A 27,582-nucleotide genomic window follows, 5' to 3' on the forward strand; every position below is an offset into this window, starting at 1 on the left:
ATGTCTTAGGCAGCTTCCTTTACCAAAATTATACTTAATTATTCTTGTTAGCCCATGTTGTATTTCGAGATTGTTGAAACAATAAATTAATGCCTTGGGCATATTTCTATGCCAAAACTGTACCTATTGTTAACAGCCCACGTATTTTGGCGTTGAAAATTTCGTCAAATGAAGTAATACTATAATGTCTTGGGCATCTTTCTATGCCAAAATTATACTTAATTATTCTTATTAGCTCACGTTGTATTTCGAGATTGTTGAAACAATAAATTAATGCCTTGGGCATATTTCTATGTCGAAACTGTACCTATTGATAACAGCCCACGTATTTTGGCGTTGAAAATTCCGTCAAATGAAATAATACTATAATGTCTTGGGCATCTTTCTATGCCAAACTTATACTTAATTATCCTTGTTAGCTCACGTTGTATTTCGAGATTGTTGAAACAATTTAATACCTTGGGCATATTTCTATGCCCACGTATTTTGACGCTACTGAAAACTCCGTCGAATGAAATAATACTATAATGTCTTTGGCATGTTTCGAATAATACTATAATGGGCATCTTTCTATGTTGACATCGTACCTGTGGTATTAGCCCACGTATTGAAAATTCCGTCAAATAAAATAATGCTGTAATGTCTTGGGCATCTTTATAATAATACTATAATGTCTTGGACATTTTTCTACGTCAAAATTATACTTCTTGTTGTCGACCACGTTGTATTTTGACGCAATTAAAGATACTGTCAACTAAAATAATATTATAATGCCTTGGGCAACTTCCTATGCCAAAATTTTACTTGCTGTTACTGTTGTTGGCAATGACAATGGCACAGTGGCTTGTTAACCCCTGGAGTAAACCGAGTTACGTAGATCACTGACCACAATTCTGCGTGCCAGAGTGCTCTTTTGTGTTTCGCTGGTCATCTGCACCGAAACGCGAAAGGAGGAAAAGTCAGTGGTCGGATTATCCGTGAATTGGATCGCATTGCAATTGATTATTTAGTAATGAAGTCATGTGCGCATAGTACAATACAGAAAATTGCTTTGCTGCAATAATATATCGCATTAGCTGGAATGCTGAAGCTTGTCCCTTCCCGCCCTTCCAAAATATATTATTCCTCTCAAACACTTTCCCATTTTCCTTCGAAATATTCAGTTAGCAATCAATGCTTGTTGTTCATAGTTTTACGAACTTTACTCCTCGGGTAGCTTCCACAATGACCATTGAATGACTTTCTTGAGCTACCTGTCCTATCTTTAGCCCAGAGATCTTTGGCGTTTTGAAGGTAACATTTTACGCTCCCAACAAAGTACAAGAGTTCTAAGTACCTTTATTTGTGCTGGATTTGATGATAAAGCATTATGTTCCTGGCTGAATCGTCCTATAATTAAATGTGTATAGATATTTGTGGAATTCACAGTGACTTCTATAATGTCATCATAAATAAGGAAAAAAACAAACTTCAAATGGTAATTTGGCTTCACGAGCATTTCCGTTGCTGTCAAGTAGATGAATGATCTGTTCTCCTGTCTCGAGAAGGTTAATTTTTTTGCCAGGAATGACCATCCTTACCTACATTATGTATTATAGAATCATCTTCATCTTCATAAATCACCATCATCATCAGTTTCCATGTATTCTAGTCCTGATATACTGTTGTGGCCACTATCTCATAAATAATCATTATTGCTATCATGTTCATCTTCTTCAATATACTCTACATAGTCATCATCAAGTCAATTATTATTACTAATTTGCCAAGTTTGTGGATTTTATTTTGCCATTGAGTTGAAAGTATGGGTGTAAATACAGTTCCCTTATCTTGAGATTTTAAAAGTGAAATTATTTTACTTTACATAAATACACTCGTGGGATAAAACTTCACCCCAACCTGAGAACACTAGAAACTAAAATGGAACTACACCAATAATATGTCACAACAATGCACAATATTTGTTTGAGCAGTACTATAAATATGAACAGGGTGCGAATTAAGATTTCAAATGAGGGAGGGATAGATTGTTAGATAGAGAATACCATACATAAAATTATTATTATCCTCATTCGATACGGCTCAACGCTGGGTTGCACTGAGTTGCTTGTCTTGCATCTTGATCATAATAATAATTATATCCATGGACAGGCTTAAGATAAGATCTGTAATTCCTAAGTTATTGATTTTTGTCAGCTTGTCAGTGATGATAATACATCAATATTATTTTTTTTGTTTACTTTGTACTGTACTTTATAGGTAAGCGTTCACTACATCGTATCGCACTCCTCGTACGAATCGCACGCAACGGATATTTTAAGTGCAGTGCGTTCACTGTAACGGCTCCACCTCATCGCCTCATCGGATTCCCCTATAAGCTGTTTAAAACATGGCGTCGTACGATATTGACATTACTGAAAACAGAGGAGTTTGAGGTTAGGTCTATTAATTACGTCTGTTAGCGAATAAGAATTTGTAATTGCTTCATGCGTCTTAATGGAAGAGGAAGAAACGAAAGAAATATTGGTTACATAATATATATGTAAGAAATGACTTGATTACTGTAATGGGAACGCCTCAAATTATATAATTATTTGCAATTTTCTACACGCGAAATAAGTTTTCCGTCTGCTATTTTGGCGCGACACTGAACATGGCACAACATAATAGTAACAGTTGACCAATTAAAATTGACTTATTAAAGGAGGCCATGATCGCACGCATCGGAAAAGTTGCTCATCCGAGAAACGTGGACGGATTTGCCGAGAGGCGATGCGTGCGACACGATGTAGTGAACACGGTTACATAACAATTACAGCAAAGATTGTCTTTTTCTGGTCCGTGCGATTCGTCCGATGAGTGCGATACGATGTAGTGAACGCTTACCTTATAAAGTATACTCGTATTAAAACAATTATATTCTGTGAGGGGGGATAGAAGTTATCCCTGGCAGGGATGTAAGTATAAATTTATTAGAGGGGGATAACTTTCCAACAGGGGGGAAATTCTCCCATCGCCCCCGTTAATTCGCACCTTGAATATGAAGACAATAAAAACATTTAGTCACTGTTGAAAGTGCTTTTGAATATTGTTGGGGTAAAATATATCCAAACGCGTGTGCTGGCGATTCATATGGGTCGATTTACTATTAAAAATGCACTACATGTTTTTCAATTTGTAATGTCTTACTAACTTCTCCCACTCCAGTGATAAAGGAAAAAACAACAAAAACAAAAGAGAAACAAAGAAACAAACACATTTCCCTGCACCTGGCCATTCCTGTTCTGGATTCCTGGCGCTGAGAGAATGGGTGAGATAGCTCCATGAATTTTTCATAAATGATTAACTCACCAGAAGCAACGTTCGTTCACCACTGGCTATGCACCCCTTCCGCACAAGCCTTTTCTTCATAACTTCCTTCTCATCTCCTCTTTTTCTCATTTTCTTAGCACCCCATCCCCCAGTCACCCAGCACTTTTCTCGTTCAACTTCGCTTTCATCTTGCTCCTCGCACTCAGTTACATCCACTCCAATCTTCATTCCAAAAATTTAACTTTCTGACTTGCTGTGTGTGTAGTGGCTATCCACAATCCTGGCAGCAATTTCGTGTTTTTGATATTGGATTTCAGAGATGCGTAAAACCGCTTGATGCTGCTGCCTTCTCGCGAAAATGGCATTAAAAACACCGTAGAAGAGTTGCTCTCAATGCAAATTTCTATTATATACCTTGTTTAGCCCAGAGGAAGCCAGGAGACACAGTTTTAGTGACTGCGAGAGACGTCAAATGACGCGAAACTCTTCTATCCTTGGAGGAAGAGGATGGAAGATCTGCCTCCCCCTTTTTGCACTCGGTTAAACCTATATAGCAAGACTTCTCATAGAGCAGAAATTTACCCCTCGCTCCGCTAACATTTTCTTCCCTTCTTCATCTCTTTCAGGATTTTTCTTTTTCTCCTCAGATAATTATCATTCTTGTCATGGTCTCTGGTCTCAAATCCAGTCACTGAGAACTTTCATTAGAACAAAAACATCAGAATCACATTAGAGAAATAACGGGTTTCTATAATTGTGGAATTCACTGAACGTTTAGAAACTGAGTCCTTTAGAAGATATATCTACTCTCGTATCGACCATGATCAATTATTTATAAGGTTTTAAACCGAATCATATTAACATTTTATGCCACATTTAGAAGTAAGTTTCCATATCAACACATATTATCTGAAGATCTCGACAAAGAAAACGAAACCAATAATAAAAAATAATAATAAATAATGAGCCTACAAAACAAGTTAAAAATTTTAATTACCTTGGCTGTATTACATAATATGACAGAACATCTGATGAAGAAACGAAACTTTCTAAATTCCATCAGCTGGTGGAACTATTAAAGGAACACTTTGTAATAAAGTTAGAAAGGAAACAATTTAAAAATTTTATAAAGTACTTATCATACTATCATTAGTCTATTGATTTGAGGTTTGGGCTTCAACTGAAAAAGAAAACAAAAGAAAAGAAAGAAGCTGTAGAAATGAGGCCTCTCAGACCATTGGCAGGATAAAAATATTTTACTGGTTGCTCACGCGACTTCTATTTGGTCAAGTTGGGCAGAACAAAACAAGAACTACTTTAACAATTACACTAACACTTACAATTTATATTATTTACACGGTGTACACTAGAATCGCTATTTTTACTATTTAAATTGTACATCTTGATTACACAACTTTTAGCACTGTATCACTTCGGAATATGTATGATAAGAACTTTCTTGTGTTAAATTTTACGTACCTTGTTAACATGTTTCGACATGTTTTCGGAAGATGGCCCAAAATAGGTCGAAACATGTTAACATGTTTTCGGAAGATGACCCAAAATAGGTCGAAACATGTTAATAAGGTACGTTAAAATTTAACACAAGAAAGTTCTTATCATACATATTCCGAAATTTAAATTGTCATAAAGAATGTACAGTAGATCTACTTTGATCACACATTATTTAAATTTTTATGTACAGTGTTGTGTATTGTAATGCAAGGTATTTTATTTAATAATACTATAGCCTACTTATTTTGTAAATAGTGTATAGTAGTGTAAATATGTTCGATATGTAAGGCTATATTCTTTATAATAGCGGACATAGTAAAAATGGCGTATTCTAGTGTACATAGTGTAAAAAGGGTGTCAGACATTGACTACTTTAAGAAACCGATTATCAAAAATCTGCTTTTCGTCTCTATAATATGATCTTTTTTCAAATATAACTTTTGTAGATTATTATTATTATTATTATTATTATTATTATTATTATTATTATTATTATTTTTATGCTCGACCATGCCGAAATGTAATAATTATACACCTGGTAGCAGCCCTTTAATGGACTTCATTAAAGTACACCTATTCATTAAAGTTCAGGTGTTCCACCAATCAGAAAATATCATTGTAGCAATATGAAAGCGCAAGTATCGATTATTCTCGGATATGTAATCGAAAGACAACTAGCGCGAGATTTCACCAACTGCACAATAAATCACCTATATTTGAAATAAAGTTAGTTCTGTTACTATAATAATTAGAGTTAATTGTAAATAACATTCAATTAAATTCAATTTCAAGATTATATCAAGATTAATGTTTATTTTACTCTCTAGATTATATCAAGGTCAATGTCGACATTTGTTTCTCGGAAAAAATCAATACTTTCGCGTCTGCGCACATCTCACAATTTACGAGGCATTGCACAAGGTCAGTTCCGCTTCTCAGTCATATAAGAATAACATGGATACTTATGAATAATTTCAAGTTAGGAATATGGTTGAGCATAAAAAGTCGTATGAAACTTGACTATAAAGGTAATTAAGACGCTCGTATGAAAATTATGAAAGTCGCTTGCGCTCGTTTCATAAACATACTCGCGTCTTAATTACTATCATTATAGACTCGTTGCATAATGTACTATTAATATATACATTTTCTTCCAAAATTTCTTATTTAACTCTAATTTGTAATTGTTTAACTCTTAGGCTTACAAGTATCTAAACACACCTACATTTCGCTCTTACTGTTATTACGATTTTTTTTTTGTAGTTTATGTATTTATTTTGCTAATGACAGTAACATAAAACATAACGCTGGTTGCTGAAAAAAATTAATCGAAATGACGATGTGGCAAAGGAGCAAACTGACAGACCGGACCAAAATAAAAGAAAAGTACTTCACATCATTTTTGTTATCTAAAATTTCAGTTAGCAGTCTCTTTCATATAACTGAGATACGCCTGAGCCATAGTGATGTGTAATAAAAACTTAACATCTGTTAGCCTTCAAGAAGTCCTCTTGCCCGTTTTCGTAGCAGTGTTGTGGCAAATTAATTTATTAATACAGAAGAAGTGAGCTGCCCTCTGACAACTTATCCAATATCTTCGCAATAAAAGAAACACACACACACGTACACACTTGTACCATGTCACGGTAGAGCGAGGGCAGTTAAGTATATTACTGTCTTCTAGTGGCGACATTTTTATGCCACCACGGAGACCGCACAGAGGGGCTCGTCTCGAGTAGACAGACCGTATCATTGAGCAGCCCTGGTGTCAAATACAACCCACAAAACATAGGTTATGGCGCTCTCACCCCCCTGGCCGAGGAAATGCTGCAGACCGTCCAGAGACAACCGCGGCCCGTGTGTTATATAGACAGTGTTAAACCGACGGACCTAGTCGCGATCAGACGAGCGCACGTTGCCAGACTCTTTAACAATTCCCTAAATTAACAGAGCGGAGAAATTAGTTTGGTAGCGGTGATTCAATGTTACCACACATCTTATTATCACCCTAACCTCGCTTCCTTCAAAATAATTTAATTACATATTTCTTTACAGTAGAACCCCGATTATCCGTCACCCTATTAACCGATTGTGATTATCCATCTGTCATTCTTTCCTTTTTTTTTTTTTACAATTCAGTTTTATATTTCAATATGCCTAATGAATTATTAAATAAATATATAATAAATTTTCAATCTTAAGACATATCAACATGCAAATGTTTATTTGCTATTTAATATGAACGTTTTCGCCGTTTGGGGCATCTTCAGATATAACACAAACATATAATCTGAACCTATAATAATAATAATAATAATAATAATAATAATAATAATAATAATAATAATAAATTATGCAAATAACAAGAATAAAGAGCAATGTATGTATGCAATGCATTATTATCGCTGCCTTAAATCACTTGCATATATTTGGTATTATAGCTCATCTAATTATTAAGAATTTATATGTTGATTTTCTCTACTTAACTTTCAGTGAATGATTGAAATTCATACTTAACTTACGATTTATCCACTACGAAAATCATCGTATACTCTAAGACATCCATAACCAACGAGCATTCATTTCAAATAATATCTCAACAAATCTGATTGCACGTAACAGTCATTTATAATCAATAAGATGTCATCCAGTCAGATAATAAATTGAAACAGTAATTCTCCGACATAAAATAACATTTAGTTCATTAGCACGTTTTTCAGTAAGTAGTCTTATAATTAGAGCGGTGCAGACGGAGCACATGACAGACAGAATGGCATCATAGCAAGGGTTCCAACGTTACTCGGCGTGTTCCCTGTGTACAAGCGACGGTCATGTACACGATGTGTTGACGTACAGACGACACAATAGAAATGACACAGTTCCCTAACGTTTCTGCAATTAATTTTCTACAGATACTTTAATAAGATATCAAAATTGCAAAACTAATTAACCATTTCATCCTAAACAAATAATATATACTTTACATGTATGATTTCATACAGAACGCAAACAAAATCACTGTTTATTTGTAACGGGTTCATGATATTCTATTCGCAAAAGAACTTGAACTATTGTTTTTTGTCTTTTTCTTTTCCTTACAATGAGTGTGAGTTATTAATGCACATGTTATACGTTATCACTTTTCTTCCAAATATTGTTACAGTGCACAACAAATGACATTTGTAAGTTATTAACAGAAAACGATTATCGTCTATCTGATAGCATGGCCTTATATGTGGAGAAGCTTCTTTCTACGTCTGTTGAAACAACTGGGGCATACGTAAAATCCTGTGCAACATTTTTTTAAACTTCTGTTAGTTCTTCAAAGGAATCCTTATCTCCAGAAATACTGTCACTAATCTTGCAAAGTTTATAATATCCACCATTTTTTTTTTCAACATATTTGTTATTTTCGCAGATATTATTTTAGCAATTTTATCGTCTACCTGAGTCACTTTCCTCCAGATATTTCGCAATAGGAAAAACTGATCAACCAGTTTTGTACCAGACTTTTCTAAAGCTGTTATGCAATCACGAATAAACCCGTAATTCGATTCAATGTATTCCAATTGTTGTTTTATGCTTGAATCAACCAACAGACGTTGGGCTAGTGGTATTGCAAATGCATCTTTCACATCAAATGATTGAATAACATTCTGGACCTGATCGAAATATTTACAGTAATAAATGCAGGCCTTCAATCAAGAATCCCATCGAGTAAGTATAGGAGAAGGAGGAAGAGATACACCAGGACATATCTTCTTGAATGCTTAACAAAACGCATCACACATTTCTTCATGGAACACGGATGAAGAACTATGACCATTTTTTTTTCAACTTCATGAGGGCACGTTTGTGTACATCCCTATTTACATGTCTTAGAATATTACATGCTCTATTTACTGAAACTGATATTTTACACAATTTGCAGAGTAGTTTATCTTCGCTGCAACAAAAAAATATCACCGTATTCGGAAATAAGTCTCTTAAACTTCGCCGAACGAATTTTCTCCCCCTTAGGCATCGTAATACTAGAACCGAACTGTTCTTATGTTCCTTCAGTATTGACGTTTGCTTTACTAAGCTGTACCTACTGCTTGCAGCTATCCTGTGTACCGCAGAGTCAGACCTCTGCGGGTACACAAGGTAAATTTACAACCCTTGCCCTGTTGCCGTTGTGTCGAAAAACTGCTCCCTTTGCACTGCTCTACTTATAATAATTATCTGTGTCTCTATATAATAACTTGCATATATTTTGCACTTATTATTATTTCTCCATCTCAATTTTCAGATGAAATACATAACACACGAACATCATCTACGCAAATTATCGTATACCCTACGACAATTCTCAACTAATGACTATTCTTAAAATCTATTTTATGAATCATCATTATAAATTTTAACATTATTGACAAATTTAATCATAATTGTATATTTTATTTGTAACATGAGCTATATGTATAAAATATTCGTCCAATTCAATTTCAAATCTAAAGATTATATCAACAATTATCCTGTATTATTTCACATTTTACATAAAGCTCATGAATCTCATGCATTGCATACATACATCGTTCTTAATTCTTGTTATTTGCATAATTTATTATTATTATTATTATAGGTTCAGATTATATGTTTTTGTTATATCTGAAGATGCCCCAAACGGCGAAAACGTTCATATATCTTATTAAATAGCAAATAAACATTTGCAAGTTGATATGTCTTAAGATTGAAAATTTATTATATACTTATTTAATAATTTCCCTTTTTTGTTGCAGAAAAAGTATTGAGTAGGGGAGACTGTTGTACCTTTAGCATAGTGTACCTTTGAACATTTTTTGTTTTTTTAATTTTTGCTGCTACCTAGAAGACTCAGACTGAAGTAGATTGTAGAGAAAGCCGCTAAGTAGCTCTGGTCGTAGTTTCAGTTTGATTTATTGTAAAATGTGAGTTCCGTGGACAAAAGAATTTTTCTTAGTACCACAAGCAAACATTTCGTTCATTGATATATGTTTTCTAACACGAAACCAGATTGTATTTGTTAATATCTTTCAAGTACGATGTGTTCCCTATCATCAGGTGAGTAATAACATATTTTAATTTCCATGATTTATTCGAATCTCTAGTTTTGGGAGCCATATTTGTTTAAACGTGCACCCTCTTGTACCTTTGAACACAAAACTTCTTGTACCACTGTACATTTTCCAAAGTACACGATACTACCCGTTTCTGTTTTTCTTTTAAGATCATGTCACAAAGTAAGTCCGGAGTTAAGAGGCCCTCCAGTTGATCCGGATGCCATGAAGAAAGCTGTTGAATCAGTTATTGCTCTTCCAGGAAATAAAATCTCATTCAGAGAAGCCTGCTCTGGTTTATGATGGCAAATACATTTTAAATATGATTGCCAGTTTTTACAGCTATATTCCAATCTATATGTCATGTGTTCCAACTTACAAGAGGGAATGTTCCAAGGTACGCGAACCTGTTGTACCTTTGAACACATTACATATCCCTTCATTTTATTTTTTCCATCCTTAATAGATGGTAAAACAGGAACATACATACAGGAAGTTATAAAAGAATCTTCAATAATTATTTCAAGCATTTTTTCATTTAAAAAATTTCATTTCCCAAAATTAAAAAAAATGAAATGTGAAAAGTGTTTAAAGGTACAACAGTTTACCCTACTACACAATACATTAGTACGTATTTTTTATAGAGAGTGATATTAAAAGCCTTTGCCCTTACACATTACGATCTACTGTTCGAGTGACCTCTTTAATTTCTCTGAAAAACGCCTTCCAGTAGTGCCAAAAGAATACATTTGTGCTAAGTATCAAAGGGAAGTCCATATAATTGATTGGTTTTGGAAAAGAGAAACTGTGGTTCATCTCACATCGGAATACGAGATTAGAGTTAACTATGCGAGATTTAATAAAAAACAAGAATAAAGTGTATAAATTACTTAAGGGGAGGCAGAGGTAAATATTTCAAAATCCGCAAAATTTATCCGATTTGTTTGAAATTGATCATGGATATTAAGTATGTTATTAGCAATGGACATACCAAGTTTCAACTTTCTAAATACAATAGTTCTGTAAATATTAATAATTTTATAAAACTTTATATCGTTTGATATAAAATGCTCCATGCACCATATTGTAAGACATTTTCAATATTTCTTTTTATTTATATGTTCAGAGAAGGTATATAAATAATGATAAGTATTGGTTTATTATGGGAATGATATAGCAATACAGTTATCTTGGTTTTAATTTCATACTTTTAAAGGGCACAAAATCAAAAACTAAATCGGAATATGAAATAATAGTACATTATGCAACGAGCCTATAATGATAGTAATTAAGAATCGAGTATGGATATTTATGAAACGAGCGCAAGCGAGTTTCATAATTTTCATACGAGCTTCTTAATTACCATTATAGGCGAATTTCATACGACTTTTTATGCTCGACCATATTTCTAACTTGAAATTACCGGTATTCAGATGTATACATTTTATTTGTAACTGACAAGATCGGAAGTGACCTTGTTCTAGGTAGTGAATTGTGAGATGTGCGCAGACGCGAAAGTATTGATTTTTTCCGAGGAACAATAATGTCATTGACCTTGACGTAGTCCCGTTAAACTTGATAATATTATAATATTATAACCTTGATTATTGAATTCGACAATGAAAAACGAGATGACAAATTGAATTTATTTGAATATCATTTACAATTAACGCTAGTTATTATAGTAACAGAACATAACCTTCCGCGACAGTATTGGATTTCCAGCCTTCGTGACTTTTCGCTAATTCTCTTTCGATTGCATATCCGAGAATAATCGATACTTGCGGTTATATAACGGTACAAAGCTGACTTGTCATTGGCTGAGGTTTTATAACGGTACAAAGCTGACTTGTCATTGGCTGAACACATGTAAGCTGAGTTATCATTGGCTGAAGACCTGTACTTTAATGAGTAGGTGTACTTTAATGACATGCATTAAAGGACTGCTACCAGATGTATAATTAGTACATTTCGGCATGGTCGAGCATAAAGCTAATAAAAATGGAAAAAACCAAATTTTCATTTTTTCTTCAGTTTTGTTCGAAAATTTCACCTTTGCCTCCCCTTAAATATATAACATAAGACCTATACTTTTCCTATCTTTCCACGGAAATCCATCATAGGAAGTTTTCTTGACCCTTAGAAACCCGTCATTGACATTCATTCATTCATAGTATTCTGTCACTGCAAACCCAGCATCTTCCAGTCTTTCCTATTTTCTGCCTTCCTCTTAGTCTCCGCATATGATCCATATATCTTAATGCCGTCTATTATTTGATATCTTCTTCTGCCCCGAAATCTTCTCCCGTTCACCATTCCTTTCAGTGAATCCTTCAGTAGGCAGTTTCTTCTCAGCCAGTGACCCAGACAATTCCTTTTTCTCTTCCTGATCAGTTTCAGCATTATTCTTTCTTCACCCACTCTTTCAACAGAGTTATTATACTTAAAACTTCTGATCCACTACCTAATGTGTTAAAACACATGACCACGGAGAAAATTACGAAACTGCATTATGCAACATTTAATTTATGAAAGTCTTCTATGATATGGATTATCCGACTTTTTCGATTAATCGTTCAGTCCACCCCCTTCATTACCACGGATAATAGAGGTTCTACTGTATTTTATTTTAAAAATCTGACACATTGAACTTGATACAACACAGAATATTATAGAAAATAAGGTATATCATTGAAAAATGTTGCAAGTTACATGGTAAGGCATGAAAAGAAAGAATAAAGGGTGATTCACTAAGTGACCAGCGCTTTAGGATTCAGTTCTGTAGGTCATTTTGAGCATAAAGTGTCATATGAACATGGGTTATATCAAACAGCTTACTACTACAATAGTGGAAAGAAATGACTAATAACACGCATACTGTTAGCGAAGCAGCGCCAATGCCATCTAGTGGTTCGCTATGAGAACAAATACATAGGCTATATTTAGTCGTAAAGAGAAATGTTACTTTCATATTTAAGAAACGTAATAATAAATAAGGTCAAAGTTTTTCTTTTTATTTTTGTACCCTTATCTTCTATATGAATTGTAAAATGAAATCTGCGTTTTAATGAAGAAACGGGCTGGAGAGAAAATTACTATAAAAATGAATAAAGATTAGGCGTACCTACTCATTTGAAACAAATCATTTAGTATTTATTTAATTTGTACAATAAATTTACATTGCATTCATATTTTATTTTATTTATTTATTTAATTAGCTAGCTAGTGAGTACAAATTAAATTTATAAAACAAAAATGTTTCTAGCCACTACCGTAAGAGCCAGGCTCGTGTACGGTGTGGTCTTAGTCAATAATATAACATAAAATGTATAAGAACAGTTTACTAAACACTATATATTAGTTATGTCTTATATTCTTCAATTTTACATTTTTGCAGCTTTTCAAAGTTACAAATTATTTTTTTTTTTACATGTGCCTTTATAAGGACACTGAAATACTTGTATACCAGCAATTTTCTGCAGCTATTGCAAACACCTTCCACATTCATACTGTGTTTTAGAAAGCAATTAATTAACTTATTTCTAAGCCCATGAGTGCTTTCTGACAAAAATTTGTAAAAATTATTTTCAAATATTTCTGATATCTCAGAGGATAATTTCTTTCCACATTCATTTGGAAATAACATTCTAGAACTCTCTTGATATTGTTTTCATTTCTATGTGTAGATTATCAAACATAACAATACATCCCTACAGTCATTATGAGGCACTACACGCCCATCCCTTTACATAACTATTTGTATTGATTATAAGTACTTACAATTCCTTGTTTTTGGGAAACCTGTCAAAGTACTTATCTAGTCTATTCCTTAGTCCTTTCTCCAGAGGTCCGCATAAGATACTCCCTTTTGAATTAAAGCTTCCTTTGTCATTGATATTTTCCTTTTGACGCCCTATACTACTATCCCAATAAGTAGGATAACCTTTTCATCCCTATTTTTACTTGAATACGAAGAAATGTGAATTATTTATTCATTAATAGCAAAGGAAGAAGCCAATTTATACCTATTCAGTTACAAAAATCACTCAACAAAATAACCGAGAGCCAGACACTTCTTAAACGCGGAACTGTTACAAATAGACGAAGAAATAATTCAGTAAGATTCGCTAGATTATATTTGACTCGATTTTACACTTTGGTAAAAATGTGCGAACTCGTGTCAAACAAAGAGTTTTGGGATTTCTGTTCCGATGCGTCCCTTTCAGAGATCCATGCGCCTACACTTCAAGGCCATTATTGGTGTTAATTGATGGATAAGACCGATCGATCACTCAATTAACCTACAGACGCGCAATAGACATGCCTCACTTCGGAAGAACCGGGCGACGAAAAGAAGAGAGGCTGCGACAATAGAGTTAGTGTCGCACTGTGCGTGGGTCCAGGTGACAGTACGCCACAGAGAGACTATTTCATTACAGTACTTCGTCGATATAGGAGAAAGCAAATGCTTACCTATCTGACAGCTGAGGGTGGAACTGACCCAAGGGGAGGGGACCGAGGAAATAAGCGGAAAAGTTATTTATTAGTGTTATAATGAGTAGTATTAACACTGAGCGAATGAGGTAATTAGGGGATGTTCTTTTTGTATTTATTGTGTCTTTTTTCTCTATTTGTTTTTTATTGCGTGTGTATGTTTTTTAATGTATTACCTTTATATTTATTATTTGGATTATTTGTTATATGTTTCATTGCGTGCTTTATTTGTTATATGTTTCATTGTGTGTGTTTTTTTTTCCTTTCATATCTTACATTTATTTTATTTTTATTATTTTTGTGAAATTTGGTATGAAGTTAGATTAGTTGTAATTATGATAATTAATGATAACGGTGATAATAATAATAATAATAATAATAATAATAATAATAACTGTTGTTTTACTATTTTATTATTAGTAGTATTATTTTTGTTTCCTTTGAAGGTTCAAACTGTGCATAGTTAAAGCACGAATGGCCGTACAGGCTCGTGCAAGGGATCTTGTGTACATGAGTTTGTATAATTTATTATATATCAATAAATGCACTTTATCTATCTATCTACTTAGATAACACTCGAAACAAGTCCCCTGTAATCGGAAAGAATCGTGTTTAGGTAGGACATAGAAGTAAAAAAAAAATATTACGGACGGTAAAAAATACATTCTACTGGAATGGTATTTAAGAGTTGTCAATTCATTATAAAAAGATAATCTGATACAACGTTAATATAAATTAATTTTATATCCTAGAATATATTCATTCATTTACTCAATCAGTATTCTGCCCAAGGGCAGGTCTTTCACTACAAACCCAGCTTTCTCCAATCTTTCCTATTTTCTGCCTTCCTCTTAGTCTCCGCATATGATCCATATATCTTAATGTCGTCTGTCTGATATTTTCTTCTGCTCCGAAGAAATCGGTTAGTTATATGAAAATATTCTTTATCATGCGAAAGTAAGACGGATTTTGTGGATTGATGGATTGAAAAGAGTTTTACAGTTAAGAGCAGAACTTTTATTCTACCGGTTTATGCAAGTCGATAAATCAGAATATGCAAACCTATTTCACAATAATTCTCTTTGATTTCTTAGATTGGACTTCCTTGCTTATGTTTTCGAACACTTAAACACTTTCGGTCTTACTAATAAACAGTGTATAGTTTTTATACGAGACATGCAGATTTGGGAGAGAAAACCTTACTAATAAACCATGCATAAGCTATGGATGTATTAACAGTCTGTAACTATACATGGGAATTGCTTTGCAGTAGTTATATACACGAAATCCCTTGTTTAAGCATTGTATATAGAAAAAAAATGGCCACCCCTCTAACAGCTGTTCGTATCGACTGTCATTTTATGATGATGGTTGCATTGTAACCACAGAAGAACAAACCAAAGAGCATAGAATAATTAGACTAATATTGCTATAACTTGTACTCTTTGACCAAAATATAGTGTGGTAATCGATCAGAGCCAGTTGTACTATCGATACTTAACACGGCACACCAGAGCTCTCTGCCGGATGCAATAGAGAATCTCAGATATTCTATTATCTTTCGTAATGAAGTAATGACGAAACTATGACGTAGCTGTGTAACAGTTTTACTGTTATACACGACGTATGTATTAGTTATTAGCAGGGAAAGGATTTATATGTAAATACATATTTACTTATAAAGCTAATATAATTTATATTTTGCATTATCTTTATGTTTCACAATGTGTAGGGTTGAAAAATCCTACTTTTATTTTCCATATTTTTCCATATTTTAGAGTTTAGTACATACTTTCGTTAATTTCCATATATTTTCCATATTTCATATAAAACAGTCCATATTATATTAGGTTTAACAATAAAACAAAACAAAATTCCATTAACTTTTAAAAATACATTTCAACAATAGAGATTTAAACACATGTTCAGTAATCCCTTTAACATCAGAGTTATTTGAAAATTAGCAGTCCTATCAACAATGGGAAAGTAAGTTACAAAACTGTACTAATTTAATTTAAAATTTTTAACAGACTTCAGTTGTGCAGCTCAACAGTTAAATGCCAGTCAGAGTACACATAGGTTCAGTTTTGTAAATCATACTATAAAGACGGTAAATATGCCAAAAGTACGTCATTCAGTCAATTTAAAATCAAAACTAACAAGTTACATTTCAGAATTTAAAGAAGATGGTTTATCAACTGACAATAAAATATTATTTTGTAATTTGTGTCAGTGTGCAGTATCATCTACACAAAAGTTCCTGGTGCAACAACACATTACAACTAGTAAACATCAGGCCAACAAACAACTAAATTCCAAGCAGAGACAATTGTTTTTAACACAACCAACAACATCGAATGTAAGATCTGAGTTTAACATCGACCTGTGCCGTTCTCTCATCTCTGCTGATATTCCTCTCTACAAACTAAAGAATAAGGTCTTCAGGGAATTCCTTGAAAAATATACTCAACATACAATCCCGGATGAGTCAACACTTAGGAAGACGTATGCTCCATCCATCTACGATGAGACAATACAGAAGATAAGAGATGAAATTAAAGATAGTTCAATTTGGGTTTCCATTGATGAGACTCCCGACAAAGAAGGTAGACTTGTTGGTAATGTAGTTATCGGTTTGTTAAGTGAACAATATTCTGAACGAATTCTTTTACATTGTGATGTTCTAGAAAAGTGCAATAACAAAACTATAGTTAAACTGTTCAACGAAGCTATGGGTATCCTGTGGCCAAAGGGTATTATGTACGATAATGTGTTATTCTTTATTAGCGATGCTGCCCCTTATATGGTCAAAGCTGGACAAGCATTATCTGTTGTATATCCTAAATTGACTCATTTTACTTGTGTGGCGCATGCATTTCATCGTGTGGCAGAAGTGGTCAGAGACAATTTCCCTAAAGTAGATTTGTTGATTTCATCAGTGAAAAAAGTATTTCTCAAAGCTCCCAGTAGAGTTAACGTGTTGAAAGAAATGTACCCTGAAATTCCATTGCCACCAAAGCCAATTTTAACTAGATGGGGTACATGGCTAGAAGCAGTTGAATATTATGCCGAACATATAGACTCTATTAACAATGTTCTCCTTGCATTGGACTCTGAAGATGCAGTCTCAATTGATACTGCGAAAACAGTTACCTGTGACATAAGTGTGAAGAATGACTTAGCTCACATTCAGCATACATTTTCATGCATCATAAAAACGCTCAAAAGTCTCCAAAATAGGCACCTTTCACTATCTGAAAGTTTTGAAATTATAAATAGTACTGTGGAACAACTGAATCGTGGTAGAGGTAAAGTTGCAGATGCAGTAAGAGCTAAGGTGGACACTGTACTTTCAAAAAACCCTGGATATGAAGAACTACAAAAGGTTGTTGCTGTGATGAGTGGTGAATCAACAGTGAAGATTAACTTGGACTTATCCCCAGCAGACATTGTGAAATTGAATTATGTACCAGTTACTTCTTGTGACGTCGAACGCTCTTTTAGTCAGTATAAATCTATCCTCAGAGACAATAGAAGAAGATTCACTTTTCAGCACTTGAAAGAAATGTTTGTAACCTATTGTTATGGTAACAGACAATAAAAATTGTGTTTTGTTGAAACTACATTGGAAGATAAGGTACGTCCATTATATTTTTTGTTTAGTTTGATTAAAATGTACCAATATTTAACGTACATAGTCATTTTTTTATAATTTTAAGTCCATATTTAATTCCATATTTTGGTAAAAATCCATATTTAATTCCATATTTTGGTAAAAATAACTACATATATATTTACATATTTCATATATTTTTAGTCCATATAAATCCGTTCCCTGGTTATTAGTAAGGAATTTACACACGACTTATAAACGAGGTATTCATTGTATAAGACAGTTAAACGTCTGTATATAGAGTTTTTATTAGTAAGACCGTTTGAATATTAATTTACAAGACAAAGATGTTTACATAACAACAGCCAGAGATAAAATCAGCGGATTTGTAACGAAACTTGATTTATGTCTACATCACATGACAAAAAGAAATTTGATTAACTGCAGAGTATTAAAGAACTCATGCAAAATTTAGCTACGTATTATAGACAAATACTGACTAGCAATTAAGTTTCCACAATTTTAACGAACAGTTTTTGAGTATTTTCCGAAAAAAGCTAAAAAAAATTACGTAAGTGAGAGATGGATTGTGAATTCATTTTTAGAGGTTTTTCGTTGAACTGGATGAAATTTAAAAAAAAAATGTGAAGGAAAAATGAGTCTACTGTTGGAAAGTTTAAACTTACTTTTTTTTTTTTTTCGAAGAGCATAGACGAGTTTGAATCAAAAAAATGCAAGAATACCTCGAGCCTGCAAAAGTAATGCATTGGTCGTTGTGGTCGTTCAGTAATATTGATCACTTCCTCACCGTCACTCATAAGTTTTTGGAAAACATTTATCTTGTGCATGTGTATAGCGGAAGCCCGCATCTTGCACTGTTGAGCATTTAGCTGCAGTTTAAACGGCAGAAGACTGTCGATCAAGTTAAACCCAAGTTAACTCAAGATTAATTTGTAGTTAAGGTTTATAATACGAAGCAGAACGAAAATCTTGAGTTTAAACTGAACGTAAGGTTTAAACGGCGTTTACCTTTCACTACCTCGAACCCGGAACATGTACCTTCTCTCTATTCCTCTGCACAGAACATCCTTCTACTCATCATCTTTCAGCATATCGATTCCACGTCTCTGGAAGTCTCTCCCTGAGTCCTGATCATGTCAGAGACTGTCGGACAATATCAAAATTCAAATTTAAATTAAAAAATCACATTCTAATTCATGGAATTGCTTGTTGAACATCTGTCAGGTTGCGCAACTACGGTTTAACCCATGACATATAGTAAATACTGCAACAATGCTCTTGTAAAATTGACAATTAATATGTAATGTATTTATTATTATTATTATTATTATTATTATTATTATTATTATTATTATTATCAGTTATCACTATCATCATTGCTATCTCTATTTTTCTTTCCTTTTTTTATTGTATTAGCTCGATGAGAACTCTATAGTGTCCTTTCGACCCTGTTGACCCTCTATAGGGCTTTAATTTAATTTGTATTATTTTCATCAGTGTTTGTATTTCTTTTTTGTATTTATGCTCCCATGCCGAAATGTAATACACCTGGTAGCAGTCCTTTAATGCATGTTACTAAAGTACACCTATTCATTAAAGTTCAGGTTTTCGATTATTCTCGGATATGCAATCGAAAGACAACTAGCAAAACGTCACGCAGCCTGGAAATCCAATACTGTCACAGAAGGTTATGTTCTGTTACTATAATAATTAGCGTTAATTGTAAATAATATTGAAATAAATTCAATTTGTCATCTCGTTTTTCAATGTCGAATTCAATTTCAAGGTTATATCAAGTTTAACGAGATTACATCAAGGTCGTCGACATTCGTTTCGGGGGAAAAAATCAATACTTTCGCGTCTGCGCACATCTCACAATTCACGAGATTGCACAAGGTCAGTTCCCTTCCCATTCACATAAGATAACGTGAAAGTTATGAATAATTTCAAGTTAGAAATATGGTCGAGCATAAAAAGTCGTATCAAAATTGCCTATAATGGTGATTAAGACGCTCCTATGAAAATTATGAAACTCGCTTGCGCTCGTTTCATAAACATCCTCGCGTCTTAATGACTATCATTATTGCTCGTTGCATAATGTACTATTATATGTGCTATCTGGTAGGATGAAAGAGAAGGCCTTATGGCCTTAATCTTGTCAGATTAAATAAATAAATAAATAAATAAATAAATAAATAAATAAATAAATAAATAAATAAATAAATAAATAAATAAATAAGCAAGCAAGCAAGCAAAGAAACAAACAAACAAACAAACAAACAAACAAACAAACAAACAAATAAATAAATATATAAATAAATAAATAATAATATTACCAGTCCTTAATATCCTCCCGTTTTTTCCAACCACACGAAATACCTCTATGCCTCTAATTAAATTACGGTATTTAAAGTACATAAAGCTACATTTTTGCAAAAGTATGTTAATTATTGTCATTAGCACTAGCAGAAACCAATAAAAATCTATTTTACATTCACAAACACCTAAAAGAATGGGCTATTGAAGCTAAAATATAACACGATGAAAATATTACACATTCGATATGATTGCATTGCAGAATTATAATACACGCAATTAATGTGCCAACAATTGTGTGCAGGCATTCAGTTTAACATGATGTCTGCATCACTTTAAACGGTTGTACGTGGACAGACTGAAAAATATGAATACAACAAATTATTGGGAAATTTACTCCGATGGTCATAATAAAGTATCCAAATGCGCTGTCATGTCATTGATAGTGAGCGTGCTCTCTACAGGCTGTTAGTGATACAAATTTTTGGCCCGTGAGGCGGGTTATATACCTGACAGTTGTCATCAAACACTGGAACGTTGTAAATTTAATATCAGCGTGTACCCACATACCTCTCATTAAAAATATATCCTCGCTGCGTAACGCACTCGAGGGAGCAGCGTGGGCAGCGGCTCGCAGCGTCGATCGTGGTCCAAACCTGCGGGTGAGAAGAAAATTCTGCTAATATGTGAAATCAACAATATTATGAGCAGGCCCCGGAAAAAGTATTGCTTACAGGGAAACGCGCGATGTAGTATAGCTAATGTTTATGAACCGAGGACTCTTGCACGCATCACTGTGCAGGTAGGAGTAGTGCCGGCGCAGCTTAGTACAACACAGTCAAAAGCAATCGACACGGGTCTTTAGAATGCCGAGACCAGAAGTACGCAAGATAGAAGCAACTAAGGAAATATATTCGTCAATATGGAGAACATGTGTTTTCCATCCATGGTAATTAACTGTTTTGTGAATTGTGTCACGTGAAATTGGTAGCCGACATGGCATGCAACTTTAAGAAGTATATAAATAGCAATAAGCATAAACGCGCATGTAACAGACAACAAAATTTAAGCAAGGTACAGCAGGAATCTCCTTCACAACTACTTGAACAAACATTTTACGAAGATATGTGTGACGCGTTTATTGCTTTAAATATTCCGTTAAACAAATTAGAAAACGCGAAACTCTGTGGTTTTTTAGAAAAGTACACTGGAAGACAAATTCCTAAAGAACAAACACTGCGGAAGGAGTATGTGCAACATGCATATGAGAAATGTCTGCGTGAAGTGTAAATTACAAAATGACAAGATATGGGTTTCTATAGATGAAAGCATGGACTCCGTTGGATGTCACGTTGCAAATGTGGTTGTGGGTGCCCTTAGTGAGGAATGTTGCTGTAGACCCTATCTCTTAACGAGTGAAGTGTTAGAGAGGGTTAATTATTCCACCATATGTGAACTTTCTGATAGTGCTATGGAGTTGCTATGGCCATCATGTGTGCAATTCGAAAATGTGTTACTCTATGTTACAGATGCTGCAAGCTATATGAAGAAATCTGCTAAGTTTCTTGAAACACGTTATCCGAATATGATACACGTTACATGTCTTGCACATGCATATTATAGTTCATTGCAACGCATCAATACGTAAATAATATTTTTACTAGTATGTCAAGTACAATGAAGTATTTATTTATTTATTTATTTATTTATTCTGGTGTAGTTAAGGCCATCAGGCCTTCTCTTCCACAACACCAGGAATACAAATACAATAACAGAAATAAAAAGGAAAAAAAAAACACTATAAACGAAGTAAAGTCACACAAAAATATACACAGGTTGCAGTCACACAAACTTTAAATGAATGATTAAGTATAATTAATTGTATCCTAATTAACTAACATAAACAAGAAACTTGCGATTTTAATCTGGAGTAAAAAAAAAAAACACAAATCAACACTTCTAGCAACATCTAAAAAGCATTAAACAAGACAAAATTTTCCAATTTAATTTTGAATTGTGATAAAGTCCGGCAGTCCCTGACATCATTAGGTAGCGAATTCCAGAGACGAGGTATTTCTGCAGTGTAGGAGGATGAGTATAAAGACGTTCTATGATGAGGGATAGAAAGAAGTGCTTGATGTCGGTTTCGAAGAGTTGTAAGAAATTGAAAGCGCGATAACAGATAATTCGGAGTAGAAGTATGCATGATTCTAAATAGAAGAGACAGTGAATGTATTGTTCTTCGTTCCTTCAGACGCACCCATGAAAGTAACTGGAGGGAAGGTGTTATATGATCAAATTTACGAGTATTGCAGATGAATCGTATGCACACATTATGAACACGTTGTAGTCTCTCAGCTAAGAGTGAACTTACATTAGTTAGCAAGGAATCGCAATAATCAAAATGGGGCAATACAAGCGTCTGAATAAGATTCTTTTTTAGACTAAGCGGTAGAAATTCTTTCATATGAAACAAAGAGTGAAGTTGAGAAAATATTTTTTTTTCTCTTAATAAGAGTAAATTAGAATTGCACTTTGTAAGCTTATAGCTAATCACTGGAAACTAGTCAGAAGGACGACAAATAATGAGACTTTCATGTATTACTTCATTTCTCATGAACCAAGCTGTACTACTGCCAGCATCACGCTGTCTATCGTTATTTACCCCATCCCTCTCAAAGCAGGTATGCTATGTTGCATACTAAGCTGATAGCAATACTTTTCCCGGGGCCTAATTATGAGAAAGCTCTCAACTCTTAAAGGTGCGTACACACTTAGCGAACGAACAACGAACGAACGCATTCGCTGATTGAAATCGGAACGTGAGTACGTCGCAGCAAAGGCAAACCGATCGTTTGGTTTGCTTTCGGAAGTGATCCGTCGCTTGTCGATACTTCAAAGGAAGTTGGTATTCGTTGTGGACGGGATTTGCCACTAGCTTGTAGTTCGTAGCAGAACGCAGCGCTTAGTTCAATTTCACCAACAGGATGTCGAAACTGGAGTGGACGGAAGACTCTGTTATAAATCTTATTAATGCATATAGGGAGCAGGAAACTTTATGGAATCCCAAGCATCCTACTTACCACAATAACGTAAGAAAACATGATGTTTGGGAAGCTATTGGAAAGATGTTCAGCTGTAAAGTAGGCGAGTCAAATACGTGCAAAATTTAAAAATTATTTTTGTTTATTTATTTTCAGTGGGTACATATTTTTTGTTTATTGTACGGAGCAGAAGTAAAAAAAAAAAAAAAAAAAAAAAAAAACTGAGTCCCTACTGACATCATTCCGGAGGGAAATACAGAAGTCCACAAAAAGATCTGGAATGGGGAGTGATGAAGTGTACGAGTCAATTTGGTTCGCGTATAAACATATGTCGTTCCTTTTGGACAAATTCACGCCCAGAAAAAAAGAAAGCTCCAACCTTGTGCACACAAAATAAATTATTGTCACTGAAAAGTGACTTTTCGTAAGCATGATGCGCATTCGACAAACACAGACAAATCTCTCTTTTTAGAATTTTAAGATAATTATTGTCAGTGATGTATCCGTATATTGAAACTTTCCCCTGTCTTGCAGTCGTACCTTAATAAAATCCTCCAGTTCCTCAATTATAGCTGTACATACTTCTGGAACAATCCTGGTAATCAGCTGTTTCGACACTTTGAATAAATACATTAAACTTGTATACGAATCTCCTGTAGCAAGATATCGAAGTGTTAATACTAGCCTTTCCTGAATAGGTATTGCTTTTTGTCAGCCTGTGTCTTTCTTGGAAAATTTTGACCCTATTTTGCACGTAATATTTCGAAGTCTGTTTCTGAAATGCGACAGAAGTTGTGAAACTGTCCCGATTCCATTCGACGTAAATCATGAAGCAAGTCAGTGCCTCTATTTTGATTGCGACTTTCGTAGAGTGGCGTCTGCCTTTTGTTTTTTAACTTTCTTTTTATTAAATTGCCTATAATAACAACGGCTGCACTTACTATAATTATATTTTCGTCTGCCATTATTGCGGATAATCAGCGAACGTGAATGTTTTCCGACCATTTGCTGATGATTTGTACGTAGCTCCAAATAGCGAACGAACAACGAAATTTCGCATCGTCATTCATTCGTTGTTCGTTCGCTAAGTGTGTACGCACCATAAGATAAACTAGAAGGCTGAAGCCAACCTCATTAAGACGAAATTGCAACCCTACGTGCACACCACCTTTACCCCCACGGAAATGCCCCTGGCACTCGGTTCTGTTAAGTTAGGGGCTGAAAAGCCCCAGGACCATAGTGCGGCCGGAAGTATTAGATCAATGGAGAAAACCCATGACCCCCATTGGGAATAGAACATGCGACCTTTCGGCTTTGCAGCGTCACGCCTTAACCAGTACTCCGCTTCGTAACTCAAGGATAAATTAAACTAAAATTATATTTCTTGGGCATGTATTTCAGGGTTTTAAGTGAGGATTAAAATACAATTCAAATTGTACATCAAGATTTGTATAACAGGCTATGTCTAGTAACATGTTGATTACAGAATACTCTAATGGGTTTCAACAACATCCGTAACTGTTTACATGGAGAAACATTGAACTTCGACGGATACCGAACAGTCATTCGACAATGTGTACTATGCTTTGTAATTCTGAAAATAGGTTAGACTAGACTAGACTAGACTAGACTAGCCTAGCCTAGACTGGACTGAACTATACTGGAATGCAATGTATTGAACTGCATAGAATTAGAAAGACAGACAGGATAGGATTAGACCTACAAAACAGAATTAAATAGCTATAATAGGACTAGACGCACATATAGGACTAGACGGACATATAGGATTAGATGGACAGATATGACTAGATGGACAGATATGACTAGATGGACAGATATGACTAGATGGACAGATATGACTAGATGGACAGATAGGACTAGACGGATATACAGGACTAGACGGACATATAGGATTAGACGACATATAGGACTAGATGGACATATAGGACTAGATGGACATACAGGACTAGATGGACATACAGGACTAGACGGATATACAGGACTAGACGGACATATAGGATTAGACGACATATAGGATTAGATGGACAGATATGACTAGATGGACATACAGGACTAGATGGACATACAGGACTAGACGGATATACAGGACTAGACGGACATATAGGATTAGACGACATATAGGACTAGACGGACATATAGGACTAGATGGAGAGCTAGGACTAGATGGACAGATAGTACTAGATGGACATACAGGACTAGACGGATATACAGGGCTAGACGGACATATAGGACTAGACGGACATATAGGACTAGATGGAGAGATAGGACTATATGGACATACAGGACTAGACGGATATACAGGACTAGACGGACATATAGGACTAGATGGAGAGATAGGGCTAGATGGACATACAGGACTAGACGGATATACAGGACTAGACGGACATATAGGACTAGATGGAGAGATAGGACTAGATGGACATACAGGACTAGACGGATATACAGGACTAGACGGACATATAAGACTAGACGGACATATAGGACTAGATGGAGAGATAGGACTAGATGGACATACAGGACTAGACGGATATACAGGACTAGATGGACATATAGGACTAGACGGACATATAGGACTAGATGGAGAGATAGGACTAGATGGACATACAGGACTTGACGGATATACAGGACTAGACGGACATATAGGACTAGACAAATAGATAGGACTACATGGACATACAGGACTAGACGGATATACAGGACTAGACGGACAGATAGGACTAGATGGACATACAGGACTAGACGGATATACAGGACTAGACGGACATATAGGACTAGATGGAGAGATAGGACTAGATGGACATACAGGACTAGACGGATATACAGGACTAGACGGACAGATAGGACTAGACGGACAAATAGGACAGACAGATTGGCAGATGGTTGGATAGGTTGGGTGGACGGACGGACGGACGGACGGACAGGCAGACAGACAGATAGATAGATGGGTGGGTGGGTGGGTGGGTGGGAGGGACAGACGATAGTTGGGTGGGTGGGTAGATAGACAAACAGACTGACAGGCGAACGGGCAAACAGGTAAATAGACAAATAAAGGAGAGACAGAAAGGTAGACGTAGAATAAATAAAAATAAATAAATAAATAATAAATAAGTAAATAAATAAATAAATAAATAAATAAATAAATAAATAGTTTTATGTACCTATGACTATCAAATAGTAACTGAAGAAAAACTATAAACTATACTATCTTTCAGAACATGGCAAAGGTAGTGAATTGTCGAACAAGTTAAACTTCTGAGAACGTACGTGTGAACTTTGTGATATAATTTTTTAATTGCCAGTGAACAAAGCTCAATTGTGAAGCTGACGCGCACATTCAATAATGTAACGCTAGCGCTGAAGCAGGCTGTACTAATAAAGGGATATTGATCACGGTTTATAGGCAGTCTGGCTCAAATAATACGACGTTCATGGGTTCTATAAAGTAGTTGAGGTCATAGGAGACGAGGAAAAAGATAAGTCCACGACGACATGAGAAAAGAAGCGAGGACAAGGGAAATGCTTTTATATAAATTATTAAAAAACACGAAATTGTGACCTCATAAATTTTCCCGCCAACAAAAAGAGGAGACAGAAAACGGCAAAGGGAAAGAGTCGGGTAAAAGAAACAAACAGTTCCTCTTATGCTCATGTGGCTTTTATGGGATTAGCGGATGTGACGACAACCACGCTTCAGTGTAATTTCTTAACATTACCGGAGTTCCTGCACGCTTTAAATGAAATTCTGAACATAGAATCAGCTAATTTTATCTCCACATGTACAGTAAATAGTACACGAACTTAGCATACGATCCTTAACCCAACAACTGGCATGTTGAAGTTATTAGTGGCGTGAACACAGTAACTGCAGAGTTTCGTCATGCAATAATCCCCTTTCAGTCATCCAACAAGGATTCCACGATTTAAAAGTTTTAATTTAATCTGTATTAACGTCTCATTTCATCATAAGAACACCTTACTTTTTTGAACATATTGAAACTAAAGTTATAAAAGCAGAAAATAACCTTCAATTAATATCAATACATTTTCTATGCCAGCTATGTGTAGAATATGAGTTAAATATATCCATAAGTTTTATTAAAACTAAAGTTATGGCTTTCGTACAAAGAATTCCTACTAAGTAATTGGTTAACTAGCGGACATACTCGTG

At 34.7% G+C, this 27,582-nt stretch overlaps 1 long non-coding RNA gene across 1 annotated transcript in view; it reads right to left on the reverse strand.

Annotated features, from left to right (window-relative positions):
• LOC138702691 (uncharacterized) overlaps positions 1-21,006 on the reverse strand; it is a 268,287-nt gene extending 247,281 nt beyond the window's left edge. Inside the window, exon 1 of the long non-coding RNA XR_011332860.1 lies at positions 20,920-21,006. This is a non-coding gene — a long non-coding RNA (uncharacterized lncRNA). The remainder of the gene's footprint in view (positions 1-20,919) is intronic.
• Positions 21,007-27,582: the final 6,576 nt, after the last annotated feature.

The sequence above is a fragment of the Periplaneta americana genome, chromosome 7 (assembly GCF_040183065.1).
Source record: "Periplaneta americana isolate PAMFEO1 chromosome 7, P.americana_PAMFEO1_priV1, whole genome shotgun sequence".
In the NCBI taxonomy this organism is placed as follows: domain Eukaryota; kingdom Metazoa; phylum Arthropoda; class Insecta; order Blattodea; family Blattidae; genus Periplaneta; species Periplaneta americana.